Genomic DNA, 15,436 nt, shown 5'->3' on the forward strand with positions numbered 1-15,436 from the left:
CGGGCGACGGGGGGCGGGTTACCCAGGGTGCAGCTTCAGGGTACCCCACAGTGTAGTAGGGGGGGGTGAGATGTGGTTAGGAGGGTTCAACACATTTCTTGGGGGGGTCCAGGCAGGTGGAGTTGGTAGGGAGTGGGCTCATGGTGGTGAAAAGAGGAGTCGTAAAAGGGAAACAGGCAGGGGAATAGGGTTTTGAACTCAAATGATCTTTGTGGCTATTTGAAGCATAAATATGGCTAGCAGATGTTGTATTATGTTGTTAAATGTGAATGGTTAGTTAAGCACACAAAAATAAGGAGGGCTTATAAGATGGCTGGCCTCCTTTGCGTCTCTTTTCTCCAAGTAACCCACCTAAACACTAACCCTGGGCAGAATTTGTGTTGTCGCACTACGCAAAGTGTAGTTCCGTGGTTTGTGAGTGAAATTCGATGGTTCCGAACCCGTTCAATAAAGGTCGTCAGAAATAGACGATTTTGGTGTCAGCAGACCGCAAATGACGAGTGTAGTGTGTCTGAGTGTTTTTTTGCATGAATCGATCAATGGGAACACTCTGTATTCAAGGATTTAGTTCAAACCTTCGGGTTCCATTTTGTGTGCGGCAGCCATTTTGTATGGTTGCCCTCACATAGGCCGAAGACTACGGCTGAATGAGTCCTTGAGACACGTATGCCTTAGCTGACTTCTGAATGACCTGGCCGAACTGACTCCTTGCTCGAGGCCGACCTCGCTGAGCCAGTTCCTTGTTAAGCAGCTGGTCTGATAAAGATCAAAGGGTAGAGCAGGCCCGAGTTTATGGTACACTGCGCCCACCTTTCTATCTTGCTTTCAATCTGTTTCTGTTCCTTCCTTTACGACATAATCCCTGATTTGGGTTGAGGGTTTTATGATGGGTTTGTCCGGCCTGATCGAACAGGAAATCTGGAAGTTGCTTGGTCATTTCTGGTGGGCTGGACAACGGAAAGTGGGATTGTCGTCATACGCTACTTTTAAATTGTGACATTGTCATTGGTCCGTTTGTATGAACCCAAAGCTAATTTGAAAAGTTGCCTGAGGCTTGATTTTTGGCATAAAAGACCATGCTCCGCTCATTGAATTTGTGCAGTCTCTAGCGAACCACCCGTGTGTGCATCGTAGATCTCTGTTCCTGGTTGCAGCCAATAATGCTAATGTGTGTGGGGCGGCCTTCTATGCGAGTTTACATGCCTCTTGTTTATTAAAGGTCAGAGACTGATCAGAGCAGCAGATGAGGAGAGAGAACCTCCTGGTCACAGGAACTACACAGGGATTTAGCTCAAGAAAGTCATGGATGCAAAGACCTCCATCAATTATCACAGCTACTTTTTGATGGTAGATATGGGGAGAAAGCACACCATCCCAGCCTCGAGCGTGCTGACGAACATTCTGGGCTGATTAATGCGTTCGTGAATTTGAGCTTCAACTCAGGCACCTTTGTTATTTATATCTGTAAGTGCTTCCTGTTGAAGTTTTAATTTTTGTGACAGGAGCATTGTGCCAGAATGAATCCTGCGTGCATATTTTTCCAAGAAGACGCCACCATTTTGTGCAATACCTCTACTCAACTGGAGTACTTGCTACTGGCTAATCAGTAAGTGCTACCTCATTGGGTAAATGTATAGTGCTTTTCCTATACTACAGTTGCGTAAACGGCCAGAAGAGTTGCCTCCAGTGACTATGTGTGTTTGTAACTTAGCCACCGCGCCGAAAGGCGCAGGGGTCCTTTGAGTGAGCTGTCTATCATAGTGGGTAAAGGGCAGTAAGACGTTGCATACCGCTAGTGTGTGTGGGGTGGGGCTTCTATGCGAGTTCACCTGCCTCTTGTTTATAAAGGGTCGGAGACGGATCAGAGCAGCAGATGAGGAGAAAGAACCTCCTGGTCACAGGAACTACACAGGGATTGCGCTTGAGAAACTAATGGATGCAAAGTCCTCGATCAAGGATCACAGCTAATTTATGATGGTAGATATTGGGAGAAAGCACACCTGCCCACCTCGAGCGTGCTGATTGCAGAATTGTTGGCAATTCTACGTTCCGCGCAGAACACCGAGGGCATATTATCAAGGAAAGGCAATACATTTTCACCGCTTTTATTGGCAGGAAACTGCTGATAAAGCGGCGATAATGGCCTTGATAATATGCACTATGAATTCCAATCCAAGCCCATGTTAGATGTGAAGAATCGCAGGGTTAATACACCACTTGCGAGAAACATGTTGACCCACACACTTTAACAAGGACACGAATACGCACGAAAACTTTTCGGGCAAGCGCCTTGTACACTGGTTTTAATTAGGTCAGGAGACCCCCAGAATAAAACTTTGTCCTTCTAGGTACTCCCAGTCCTATTTAACTCCACTTCACTGCATCTACACAACAACAGCCCCATACCCGCACTTCACCATACGGCAGTTGGATAGAAGATCTCTGACAAAGAGCCCCTTTTTAGGGAGTCCGGTAGGGATTGCACCGCCGCCCCAATGAGGAGCAGCCCAGATGATGAAGCATGACACCAGAAAGGGTGTGTGAGGGCATTATGATCCAACATATGGATCCCCATTTATGCCCTTTCTATGGTACAGTGAGATCCAGCCACTAGCATTGTTTAAAAGAGCAACAGCTTAAAACCCTTTTTTGTATTGTATCTACTGAGGCTCCCTTTATGCTGGACCTCCCCATTCCTCTTTGAGTGGGAAACACGCCTCTAGTCCCTTTCTTTGACTCAGCAATCAATTTAAAAGTATTTCAATATCATGTGCCTATAAAAATTGAAGCTCGGGCAATCAAACTGTTGCTAGCTCAGGCAGCTGGATAAAAAAACAAAAATACTCTCACCTGCATTGAGGAGAAACATGTATTTTTCCTGTGGAAGCACACAGCTTCTGTCTAATCTGAACATATACTCCTTGTTCCAACTTGTAGGTTGAGTTAAAACACCTCTCTGTGCTACTTCTGGAAGCTTTTTTTAAATTCATCATGTCTGATGACAACTACAATGTCAAACCACATCTGAAAAGACACTGACCAACAGGGGTAGTATTACTTACAGTGCCAGGAGGCCGAAACAGGCATGTATGCCTGTTTTCTGTGCAGATGCCTCTGTGGCCCATTCTGTAATACAGATAGCACCAGAGTACATATAACACTGACGTTATCTTAAAGAGGGATTCCCTCATTTTCATTAGGTGCAGAAGCAAAGAGGGTGTCACAATCGCACAGACTGTGCCCCATCAAGAGGTGACCAACAGTCAGTGCAGCCCTTAAGGGGTAGTTTCAGTCACTCACTGCACTGAACTGCAGGGGAATCTCTGCTTTGCCTCCCCTCGGAAGTGCAGGACAGGCACTGCCTGCACTGTCAAAGAGGGATGAGCTGCTTCAAGCAGGTGCTCCACGTTTTACTAATGCACATTATTTGTAATGGAGCACACTGTCTTACTTACGCCCAGCACCCCTCATTAAAGATGTGCTGTGGTGCAAACATGGACAGTACACTCTAAGTATTACATGGTCATGGGTGTTATCACCCATTTAATAGTACTCTCATTACTGAGTACCATTGACCTTGGATAGATCAAAGGCTAAGTTTGCTATCCCTGGATTAAAACGTAGAAGACATACACGATTTCAAAAGTAAACAATGAACCTTCTTCTAAAATTTAAAAATCTCTCCTCCATTTATTTATGCTAACATTGATTCGACCCCCTACTCTGTTCTTTGTGTAAAGTAACAAAAATAGAGGAGGGAGAAACACTCTTTGGACAGGAAATGAAGAACTGAGAAGCAAGACACTTTGCAACACATATGTCATTAAAGCAATCTTGAAAAAGCAATAGGCAGCAGCAAATCCTTCTTCGCACACACAGAAAAAGCTCAAATAATGCATCAGTAGCAATCCTGGGTCGTAATCACGCTTGTATGACCTTTAGCACACATGCCTTTACAACATCGGCTCTGGAGTGAACGCGACATTACGATGCTTTCCTTTAGCATGCAAGTCGTTACAACGTCTTGCCTTAGGGGGACGCTGGACTTTGGAATAACATCATCTACTCTTCCAAATTCAGTCTACGAAACAGTAGGGAAGGTGTAGGACATAAAATCCAACACCACTCCACCTATGCACCAATTTAAAGCAAGGCGTTGTAAGAACTTGCGTGCTAAACTAATGCGTGCTAACTACGTGTTTGTTCTACTTACGGCATTGTGAAGGCACAGCGTGATTCCAGCTTTGGTCTAAAGCAGGGGTCTTGAAAGTGTGGGCCGTCGAGTGATGGAAAGGGGGTCGCACATTCCCGATCACACCTCTGCCCGTGCCCATCTGACTACAGGGATTCAGCCCCCCTCCTCCTCCGTAGTGTGTCTCAGCTCGAGCTGCTGTGAGCTCCGCAGGGCTGTGTCTGCAGTCTTATCTCCAACACAGCCCGGCACCCCTGAGGTTTTCACAGGTCGTTAACGATCATTTGCATATTTACAGACCTTTTGAAAACTGGTTACTGAGGCTTATTTTTTTTTTTATTGTTCCAGTACCCCCTGGGCCCCAACTCAGCCTTTTCCTTACATTTGTATTTTACATTTACTGCAATAGTGTGAGAATGCATTTCATGAAAAAAAATAAAAAGTAGGGTTGCCAGAAGAAAAAAATACCAGTCATTTCTCTTGTAACACACTGTTTGCTACCTCTCACATTTTGTTTGCTTTATATACTTGCACAAGTGCCACCATTGCCTACGTAACGTTTGTTCTTGTGTTTGAGTGTCTGCCATTTATTGCAGTATTATACCTCTACTTGTACTTTGTACGCTTTTGTAACCTGCACACATATCACTTTTTCCTCCTGTAATGTACAGTTTGCTACCTCTTGTATTTTGGTTGCTCACTATTGTCACTTTTGCCTCATGTAACTTAATGTTTGCTTTTGTAACTTGTTCACTTGTAATTTTCTCCTCATCTAACATTACTGTTCCTATTGTGAAGCACTCTGACACCTTCGGGTAAAGTCCACGCTATAAAAAAACTCATAAATAAATACATTCGTAATGTAACTTTTCTGTCTTTCATCCCTTTAATTATCAGTCATGGATCATTGAGGCAGCCCTAGAACACAATTAAAAGTGCTTTCTATTTAGATTTTCTGTTCCAAGTATGCACAGATGAGTGCTGAAATATACAGCTTTAGGTGACTGCTTATTTTGGTACCGTCTGGGTCATCAAAATAATGAGCAGGCAACCCTAACCATAGGACTGGAAGTATGTTGCAAGATCAGCATATTATTTATATCCTCCACCCTCGATCCCTGATTAATGTCATAATAGCAATAGTTTAACTTATATCTTAAGCCCTATGTCGCCTTCAATAATATGTTGAGTTACTTCAAGTGTCTGGAAATGCACCCTGCATTCAGAGAACTCACTTCTCATTCTCGCACTTCACTGTAATGCTCACCCTGCACTCACAGCGATCACAATGCACTCACACTGATCACCCTGCACTCACATCATCAACCCTCTCACCCTGCACTCACAGTGATCACTCTGCAATCACAATGCACTTGCGTGGTTCACCCTGTACCTCAGCCTGCAGTCACACTACTCATCTGCGCTCATCCTGCACTCATGTGACACTTCATTCACCTGCCCCCTCACTGCTCAATTTGCAACTCACTCAAACAAGCCCATCATTAACCAAGCATCCGTTCATCCCACTCTGCACTTATATCCACACCCAAATTCATATGGCCACCTCACTCACCATGCAGTCACTCCTCTTTCCCTACTCTCATACTGTTGCATCGCTCACCGTGCACTCACATGGACACTCTTCTCATCCACAGAGTGCAGAGGGCTAATGTGCCTGCTACAAAGAATATGTACTATGCAGATCACAGAACTGAGTGTGAGTAAACTATGTGTAGCACTATTAAAAAAAATGTTTGTCAGAAAGATTCCACAGAGAGATGAGGTGCATTGTTGGTGCCACTGCAACTTTAACCACCCACCCATTGCCTTGCCTGTGCGGCCAATGACAATACCTATGCAGGTGATTAAGGGTGAAGTGAGAAGTTGAATGGGGAGAGTTCAGAAGTTGTAAAAAGGGGTGAAATAAAATGCTGGCAATATGAGAGAGGGATACGGGGTTGGGAGAGGAGAGAGGGATGGAAGGGAGGGGGTGATAGGAAAGCGGCATGGGTAAATTGCTTAACTCTGCACAAGACCGCCAGGTTTTTAAGGGACCCCTGCTTCTCCCGGCCAGGGCTAGGTGAGCTTCTAATGTGGCAGCACGTATTCCTGCGGAGTGGAAGGCCCTTCACCAAGGTTGACTAGACATCTTTCTGATGTTAATTGCTGTATTTTGGTTATAAACTGGTACTGATGGGGTGAAATCTTTCCTCTGTGTTATTGTGTGCAAAAAATGTCAAAATAATGAAGCAATTCTATCCCAAAATAACATGGAATCACATAACATTATTTACATTTTCCTCTCACACAATTTAGTCAAACCTTTCGTGTAATTTGGTCCTCACCTGCCTCGTAATTCTAGAAGCCCTGCCTACAGGTTCAGAAATGTTTGTCAGGAGGGGGTCCTTACGACTGAAAATGTTGACAGGGGGGTCTCGGCACCCAAAAGTTTGATGACCTCTGGTCTAAAGGATGTTTCCCTGTAATCATGAGGCTATTTACGTCTTGTTCCTGACAACTATTCAAAAAATGCATACATGAAAGTGTAAGTGGTTTTAGTACTTTGTAATTATCCACCACGAATGCACAGAATTACTTAGCAGGAAACCTCTCAAAAGGGTTGGAGAGTGTGAGGGACAAGAGTAGCTAGAAGTGGCAGTTTGTGAATGTTCACAAACTTGAAAGTCTGTGAGCATTCACAAAGTCCTATCTGACCATATCCCAACCTGGATATGATCTGAGTTTTAGCTTCAGGAAACAGCTGGTGTAACTCCTTTTTCAGAGTAAGAAGGGAAACGGATCAACCCCAAACATGGTGGGGTTGTAGAAGAAGGGGATTCTCTACAGGGACAAATATTATTCACTTTGAGAAAATATGTGCATATTCAAATCAGCAGTGGCATATTATAAAGACAGGCGATAAAATGTCACAGTTTTAGCGGCAGAAAACTGTCGCTAAAACGGCGATAATGGGCTTGATAATGGGCCAGATGTAGGTAATTCCGATTTACCTACTCTTAAATACCGACTCATACCGATTCGGTATTTAAGAGTCGGTAAATTGGAAGGAGACAGATGTAGGTAAAAAATTACCGAATCTGTAAGAGTCGGTATTTACCGATTCTGTAAATACCGAATCTGTATTTCCCATTGATTCCTATGGGCCTTGAAGCCCATAGGAATCAATGGGGAATACAGATTCGGTATTTACAGAATCGGTAAATACCGAATCCTGCAAGGGTGCAGGGGGTGTCACTTTGACACCCTCTAGCACCCCAATTCCGGATTTGTGTGCCATGTGGCACACAGACATGCCCTAAGGGCATGTCTGTGTGTCACATTGCACAGGTGTGCATGCACAGATGTGCATGCACACCTGAATTCGGTATTTTACCACCCAATAGGATTGGGTGGTAAAATACCGATTTTTAAGGGCCTGTGGCACTCTTAGGAGTGCTTGTGGTGTTTCCGAATCGGTAAATATACCGATTCGGTATTTTACCAATTCTGTAAATTTACCGATTCGGTAACTTTACAGAATCGGTAAAATATAGGCCCCCTACATCTGGAAACCCTAATACCGGTCGGTAACGGACAAATTCGGCCGTTACCGACCGGTATTAGGGCTCCTACATCTGGCCCAATATGCTCTGTGGAATTCCAATTGAAGCCCATATTAAATGTGAAGGACATTTAACATGGGCTTCAATTGGAATTCCATAGAGCATATTATCAAGCTCATTACTGCCGTTTTAGCGACAGTTTTCTGCCGCTAAAACAGCGATAATTTTATCGGCGATCATGATAATATGCCCACAGTCTTTCTGTATTACAATCACACACTACATAAACCCCACATGGCATTCCAGTGCCTTGCTTTTGTTTGTGAATTTGCAAAAAGTGTAAACGTATGGCAAGTGGCAGCGTCTTTTTTTGTGAATCACGCTCTCCATAGAAATAAGTATGCTTCTCCATTTTAATATCTACTTCAACAGAATCCTTCTACTTTAAATTAACAGTGCAACTTTTACATAGTCTAGTTCATATTTTATTAGGAATACCATAAAAAACTTTAAACGTATAAGAATATAATTCTCCCGTAAACATATTTTAAGTTCCTTTTACTTTTTTGTTATGATCATATCTCACTTTTCCTGTAATTTGCATTACAAGTAACAATAAAATATTGAACTGCACCGTGTTTCTAATGATACAAGGGCGTCATGCCTCACTCCATTTATGTTTCCCACTTTACGTGAATGCCTTTGTATACAAGTCTCTGTATAATCCAGATCTGTTGGCTTTGTAAGTGGTTATGTTTAATCCTGTAAATGAATCGTTTTCACAGCTTGCTATTCTGTGTCTTGGCTAAGACTATAAAATGATTGTATCATGTTCCTCTGCTCACAGCCATCAGCAGCCTAACCAATGATATACGTGCTGCACTGGCTAAATCATGTTCTGGATAAATATTGTAGACTTATAGGATAAGAGAAGAAAACCCACTAATACTATTGCATTAAGAAATTATTGTAGTCTTTAAGAAGGTGCCCCTAGTGGAGATCCGTAGTCATGCTCAAGGCCCACATTTGGGCTTTCTGCATAGAAGAATCCATACCTCTTGGGGCTCTGCAAATGATACCTCTGAAGATACAAGTTAAACCCTAAAAAGTAAAATAGTGGTCTCAACTTTTGCTATTCTGCTCCCGTCGTCTTTTCTCTGTACTCCTTAAAATGCTAGGGGATGAATTCTGTAATAAGGTGTCTGTAGCAAGTCACATGTTAATGAAAGAGTGCTCTCAAAGGTTCCTGCAGAGTAGTTTTCCTGTGTCCTTCAGTCTGCAGGCCTTAATCTCACGCGCTGACACGGTCCGTGCTGTGAAGGAATCAGAGGAGGAATTTTATTAGGAACATGGTATGCTCAAGTGGAACGTAAATTATAAGGATAACCTTTTAATTATGATTATTCTAATAATGCTTCTTTTATCCCTGTGTAGCCTCCACCTGGAATTCTGCTATTTTCCCACACAAACCTTCAGGACCTGTTTCACAGTTGACTGATAATGGGGAATTTTCAGATTGCTGGAGTACGTGCCAAAACCAGAGGCGAGTCTATCAGTGGACTTTCCTAGAACATGTGAATAGTCTGGTGGAGGGCAAACTTTCTCTTACCATAAAATTCTAAATACAGACTTTTATTGAAACTCTGCGAAATAGGCAACATTAGTAGAAAGGGTCTTGTGCTTTCAATATTAATGAATAAATAAAGTTGGCCATAGCAAAGTGCAACAACCACCTCAAAAGGCATCTCAACGCTAAAATTCAGTATAAGAGAATGAAAGCCTGTCCCTCCGAGAAATAAACACTCAAGGCGGAGTTAAAAGCCAGGTTTTAAGATGCTTTCAAGGTAAGCCTTCATGGAAAGTTCTAAACCTAAACAGCTAGTTTTGTGCTGTATAAATAGTGGTAATACTTTACAAACCATGTTTATGTACAATGCATGCCTTTACCATGTACCCTTTACCACGCCAGCTTTCACCATGCATGTACCTTTCAAATCGATGCCTTTACAATGCAAGGTAAGTATATATAAAGTTAAACCACTACTATTTATATAGTAGTGGTTCAACTTACTTTATATGTGTGGATTTATATATGTATATATATATGTGTATGTCTTTATATATATGTGTCTATATATATTCACTGAAAAAAGTAGGTTTTAGCATTTAAAAAGCCTTAGAAATTCACAAAAAAAACATAAGTTCCAGGAGTGTTATAGTTAGCCGGACATTTCACTCGTACAAAACCATAGAAATTCCCCTGTTATACTTAGTGCAGCTAACTATAACTCGCGTGCCCGCAATGCACTGCTGATGACATCACATATTACATCATTCATGACATGGTCAGTGACATCACTCATGACATCACTGCTGACATATCAAATGACATCACTGATGACATCATCCAGTGAATGTGTGTTTTTCTGACAAATAAATATGTTTATATTTGTACATCTCAAGGTCGATGGAAGAATAAATGGGTATATAAGAGTCTAAATGGATGATTTGTTTGTAAACTTGATTGTATAACTGTCTAAGTGTATTTTAGTGAATACATGGGTTAGTGAGTAATGTTTAACCCCTTGGATGCTAATGACAAGGGTAACTCGTCATGCACTTACCATTCATTTCAATGGAAATTAGAGTGGAATATTAATATTGCCTTAGCACTAAAGGGGTTAAATATGTAAATATCTGTATCAGTCTCTCACTTTGTGTATATGTGGCTGCATGGGTTAGTGAGTAGCTACATGAGTGTCTATATGGGTTATTAGTTGGTTTTTTGAGTATCAGTATGAGTTTCTGAGTGTCTTTATGGTTCGGTGGGGGGTATTACTTAGTTCATAGAAGAATGAATGAGTGACTCACTGTTTGTATGTGTGGAAGACAGCATGTATGCAGAACTGTATAGGTGGATGACAGTGTGTATGGGTGTGTTAGTCAGTGAATGACTGCTCAATAGGGTCTTTATGAGTAACTACCTATGTTTTAAACTAGTATATGTGAGTATTGGTGTATATAAGTGAGTATATGTGAGAGTGAGAGAGTGGAAGAGTTCCTGTAGAAATAAGTAGGTGTTTCTATAAGGTTTCTATAAGTGATTGTTTAAGAGAGTAAGTATGTGTAAGTTTCGGTAGAAGTAAGTGTGGTAGTGTGTGTATAACTGTATATGCAAGTAAATGGATGTTTGATACTTTGTTTGCATGAGTGAGTATGTGTGTGAGTAACTCTATAGATGAGCTGCGGTGTGTAACAGGATGTATAGGTGAATGAGTACATATGATGAGTGAATACATGTATGAGTGACTGTATAGGACTGCTGATGAATGAGTGGATGTGTCTGGGCTTCATCCTGGACTCCTCCCTCTCGATGACCAGACAAGTCAACGCCGTATCCTCATCATGCTTTCACACCCTTCACATGCTTCGCAAGATCTTCCGATGGATCCTGACCGAAACCAGGAAGACGGTCACCCAGGCCCTCGTCACCAGCCGACTGGACTACGGAAACACCCTTACGCCGGAACCACAGTCAAGCTACAGAAAAGACTCCAACGCATCCAGAACGCCTCCGCCTGACTCATTCTGGACATCCCCCGACGCAGCCACATCTCCGGCCACCTGAGGGACCTGCACTGGCTCCCCGTCGACAAGAGGATCACGTTCAGGCTCCTCACCCACGCACACAAGTCTCTCTTCAACCTGGGCCCCAAGTACCTCAACGACCGCCTGACCTTCTACACGCCCACCCGCCAGCTACGGTCTACCAGCCTCGCTCTCGCCACTGTACCATGCATCCGAAGAGCCACCGCCGGAGGCAGATCCTTCTCCTACCTGGCGGCCAAGACATGGAACTCCCTCCCCATCCACCTTCGGCTGACCCAGGACCACCTCGCCTTCAGGAGACAACTCAAGACCTGGCTGTTCGAGCAGTAGCGGACCCCTTCCCCCAAGCGCCTTGAGACCCTTCCGGGTGAGTAGCGCGCTATACAAATGCTGTGATTGATTGATTGATTGTAGATCTTGGAATTACGGAATAGATGTGTTGTAACTGGTTTGGTATGTGCATTGTTTTGAAAATGTTAGTTTGTATTTTTGAGTGTGTGTATCAAAGGTTATATTAGGGTATGAGGAGGTCTCCCACTCTATCACAAGGATGATGTCATCAGTGATGTAATTTGATATGTCATCGGTGATGTAATGAGTGATGTCCCTGACCATGTCATGAGTGATGTAATATGTGACGTCATCAGCAGTGCATTGCAAGCACACAAGTAATAATTAGCTGAACTAACTATAATGGGGGAATTTCTATGACGAGCAGAAATAAGCCTTGTTGCAAAATCATCCTGTACTGGCAACTTTTTCAGACGGATACTGGTGGGAACTGAGTCTGACTAACCAGCACTAGAGCCAGTGCTCTGTTAAAAGGTTCTTAGAATACAGTGAAAACACCTACATACACCAGGGAACACTATGCGTTGGGGTCCGCCTGTGATTAGCATGACCTCCTCTGTAAGCCCCCAGTATGTAATAGGGCATGGGGATTAAAACTACCTCTTAAAACATGCCACAGGGTGCCTTTACACACTGGTTAAGGGAGGTGGGACCCTGAGTTAACATATGTGCAAACACGCCCTGTGGACATTTTAAGTTGGGGGATAAAGTCCCCTTGAATCATGAGGGACCCTGGGGTCCAACTAGCCCACTACGTACCTCCAATAAGCGCCACAGAGCTGTGTTGCAGAGAGGTGTAAAAAGGGGCACAGCCTAGACTACCTCTCTGTAACACAGCACCGTGGCGCTTACTGGAAGCACCTGGTCGACTAGTTGGCCACCAGGGTCCCTCAGGATTGAAGTAGAATTATTTCCCCAACTTAAAAGGCGCCACAGGGCGTTTTTGCACACGTCACCTCAGGCCCTGTCCCCTCCCTTCACCACTGTGTGAACGCGCCCTGTGGCCGTTTTAAGTTTAGAGATTAAGGCCCCTTGAATCCCTAGGGTCCAAGTAGCCTACTAGGTACCTCCAGTAAGTGCCACAGAGCTGCGTTGCAGAGAGATGTAAAAAGGGGCACGGCCTAGCCCACCTCTCAGCAACGCAGTGCAGTGGCACTTACTGGAAGCACATGAAGGGCTAATTAGCCCCTAGGGGCCCTCAGGATGGAAGGGGAATTATTTCCCCAACTTAAAAAGCGCCATAGGGCATGTTTGCACACATCACCTCAGGCCCCGTCCCGCCCCTTTCCCACTGTGTAAACACGCCCTGTGGCATTTTACGTTGGGAGAATAAGTCCCCTTGAATCCTGAGGGTCCCTAGGGGCAAAATAGACCACTATGTACCTCCAGTAAGCGCCATTGCAGAGAGGTGTAAAAAGGGGCACGGTCTGCACCACCTCTCTGCAAGGCAGTGCCGTGGTGCTTACTGGAAGCACCTGGTGGGCTAGTTGCCCCCAGGGTCCCTCAGGATTGAAGGGGAATTATGTCCCCAACTTAAAAGGTGCCACAGAGCGTGTTTGCGCACATCACCTCAGGCCCCGTCCTCTCCCTTCACAACTGTGTAAACGCACCTTGAGGCCGTTCTAAGTTTAGCGATTAAGTCCCCTTAAATCCTAAGGGTCCCTAGGGTCAAACTAGCCCACTAGAGACCTCCAGTAAGCTCCACAGAGCTGTGTTGCCGAGAGTTTTAAATAGGGGTGTGGCATCTGAACACCTGTCTGCAACGCAGCTCCCTGGCGCCTACTGGAGATACCTGTTGGGCTAGTTGGCCCTCAGGGACCCTCAGTATTGAAAAAGAATTAATTTCCCAACATACAACTCGCCATGGGGTGCATTTGCACAATGGTGAAGGAAGGGGGCGTGGCCTGAAATGACATGTCTGCAAACACGCCCTGTGGCGCATTTTAAGTTGGAAAATTAATTCCTCCTCAATCCTGAGGGTCCCTGGGCGCCAACTGCCCATCAGGTACCTCCAGTATGCGCCAGAGAGCAGCGTTGCAGAGAGGTGTTCAGAGGCCACGCCCTTTTTAACAACACTCAGCAACGTAGCTCTGTGGTGCTTACTGGAGGTAACTGATGAGTTAGTTGGCCCCCAGGGACCCTCAGGATTGAAGAGGAATAAATTCCTCAACTTAAAACATGCCACAGGGTGTGTTTGCACACATGTCACCTCAGGCCCCGCCCCCTCCCTTCACCACTGTGCAAACGCGCCCGTGGCACGTTTTAAGTTGGGGATTAACCCCCCTTGAATCCTGAGGGTCCCTGGGGTGCAACTACCCCACCAGCTACTTCCATTAAGCGCCACAGTGCTGCATTGCAGAGAGGTGTAAAAAGGGGCATGGCCTCAGAACACCTCTCTGCTACGCAGCCCCCTGGCACATACTGGAGGATCCTGGTGGCCTAATCGGCCCCCAGGGACCCCCAGTATTCAAGGGTAATTTGTTTTCCATCTGCAAACATGCCAGGGGGCGCGTTTGCAGAATGCAGCAAGGAGGCAGCTTGGCCCCCGGTGCAATCCTGTTTTTTTAATTGTGTTTTTTAAGAAGGGGGCTGTGTGGCCTACTACAGTGCATTGTTCGCAGGTGGAAGGAACTATTCAGGGCAAAGGCGCAGTAAATTCACATGAAGAATCACTGTGAAAATACTCCCACCACTTTGAAGAACAGGGCCTCTTTCACGCCACTGGCGGGCACGCAGAGTCCATAGAAAAACACCCCTCCGATTTGAAAAGGTAAGAGGCAACTTTGTGGAAGACTTGGAAACCTTTTATTCAGACAGCATTTGGCATAATGCATTTCGACATTAGTAGCCTTCGTCAGATGCCACTGCTACCAGGATGTAGATCACCCACACCTTTAAGTATTCTGCAGGACCACCATTGGAGGATGTATAATAACCTCAAGTCACATGGTCGCATTGCCACTGCGGCCCAAGCTTCACTACAATTCCCATAAGGCATTGTTCGCAATTGGATGTTACATGAGGAAGGAACTATTCAGGGCAAAGGTGCGGTAAATTCAAATGAAGAATCCCGGTGTAAATTGAAGTCCTCAGGTTTCCTTGAGTCCCCTTTAACGTTCTAGCCCCTTGTGCAAATGTCAGCCAGGCCGCGAGTCAAACTAACAGTGCATTTGACTCCTAATGAAGTCACGAGCTGCAATCCCTGGCTTGACACACACTCGAGGTGGGCAGGAGTTGCTCCAATACCTTAGTCCGAAAACAAGCTGCACAGCTGATGCCAGCACTACTCCCGCCACTTTGGAGAGCGCGCCTCTTTCACGCCACTAGCAGGCACGCAAAGTCCATAGAAAAACACCCCTCTGATATGAAAAATGTGTACATATGTATATATATATATATATATATATATATATATATATATATATATATATATATATATTCGGCATAGAATGTCGGCAGCAGCATGCAGCAGCAGCAGGACAGACGAAGCAAACCCGATATCTGTGAGTAGTGGTATATTTTATTTAATCGCTCATCACCACTCCGCCATGACGCGTTTCGGTGCCAACAGCACCTTGATCACATGACAACGTTACAAGGCGGGCGTGCTCTTTTTAAATTACTCAGAGCCAATCAAAAGTAACGGCATAGACATAGAAAGCGTTCTGTCGAAATAAGTTACTGCATAAATGCATTGATATACATAAGCGTAAGTAGGACA

At 44.5% G+C, this 15,436-nt stretch overlaps 1 protein-coding gene across 2 annotated transcripts in view; it reads right to left on the minus strand.

The window, feature by feature from the left end:
- Positions 1–8,227: 8,227 nt before the first annotated feature.
- LOC147701291 (uncharacterized) overlaps positions 8,228–15,436 on the minus strand; it is a 67,987-nt gene continuing 60,778 nt past the window's right edge. For both annotated transcript variants that reach the window (XM_086928616.1, XM_086928615.1), the window contains exon 6: positions 8,228–9,068. The gene's annotated coding sequence lies outside the window, so the exon portion shown is untranslated. The remainder of the gene's footprint in view (positions 9,069–15,436) is intronic.

The sequence above is a fragment of the Lissotriton vulgaris genome, chromosome 7 (assembly GCF_964263255.1).
Source record: "Lissotriton vulgaris chromosome 7, aLisVul1.2, whole genome shotgun sequence".
Classification (NCBI taxonomy): domain Eukaryota; kingdom Metazoa; phylum Chordata; class Amphibia; order Caudata; family Salamandridae; genus Lissotriton; species Lissotriton vulgaris.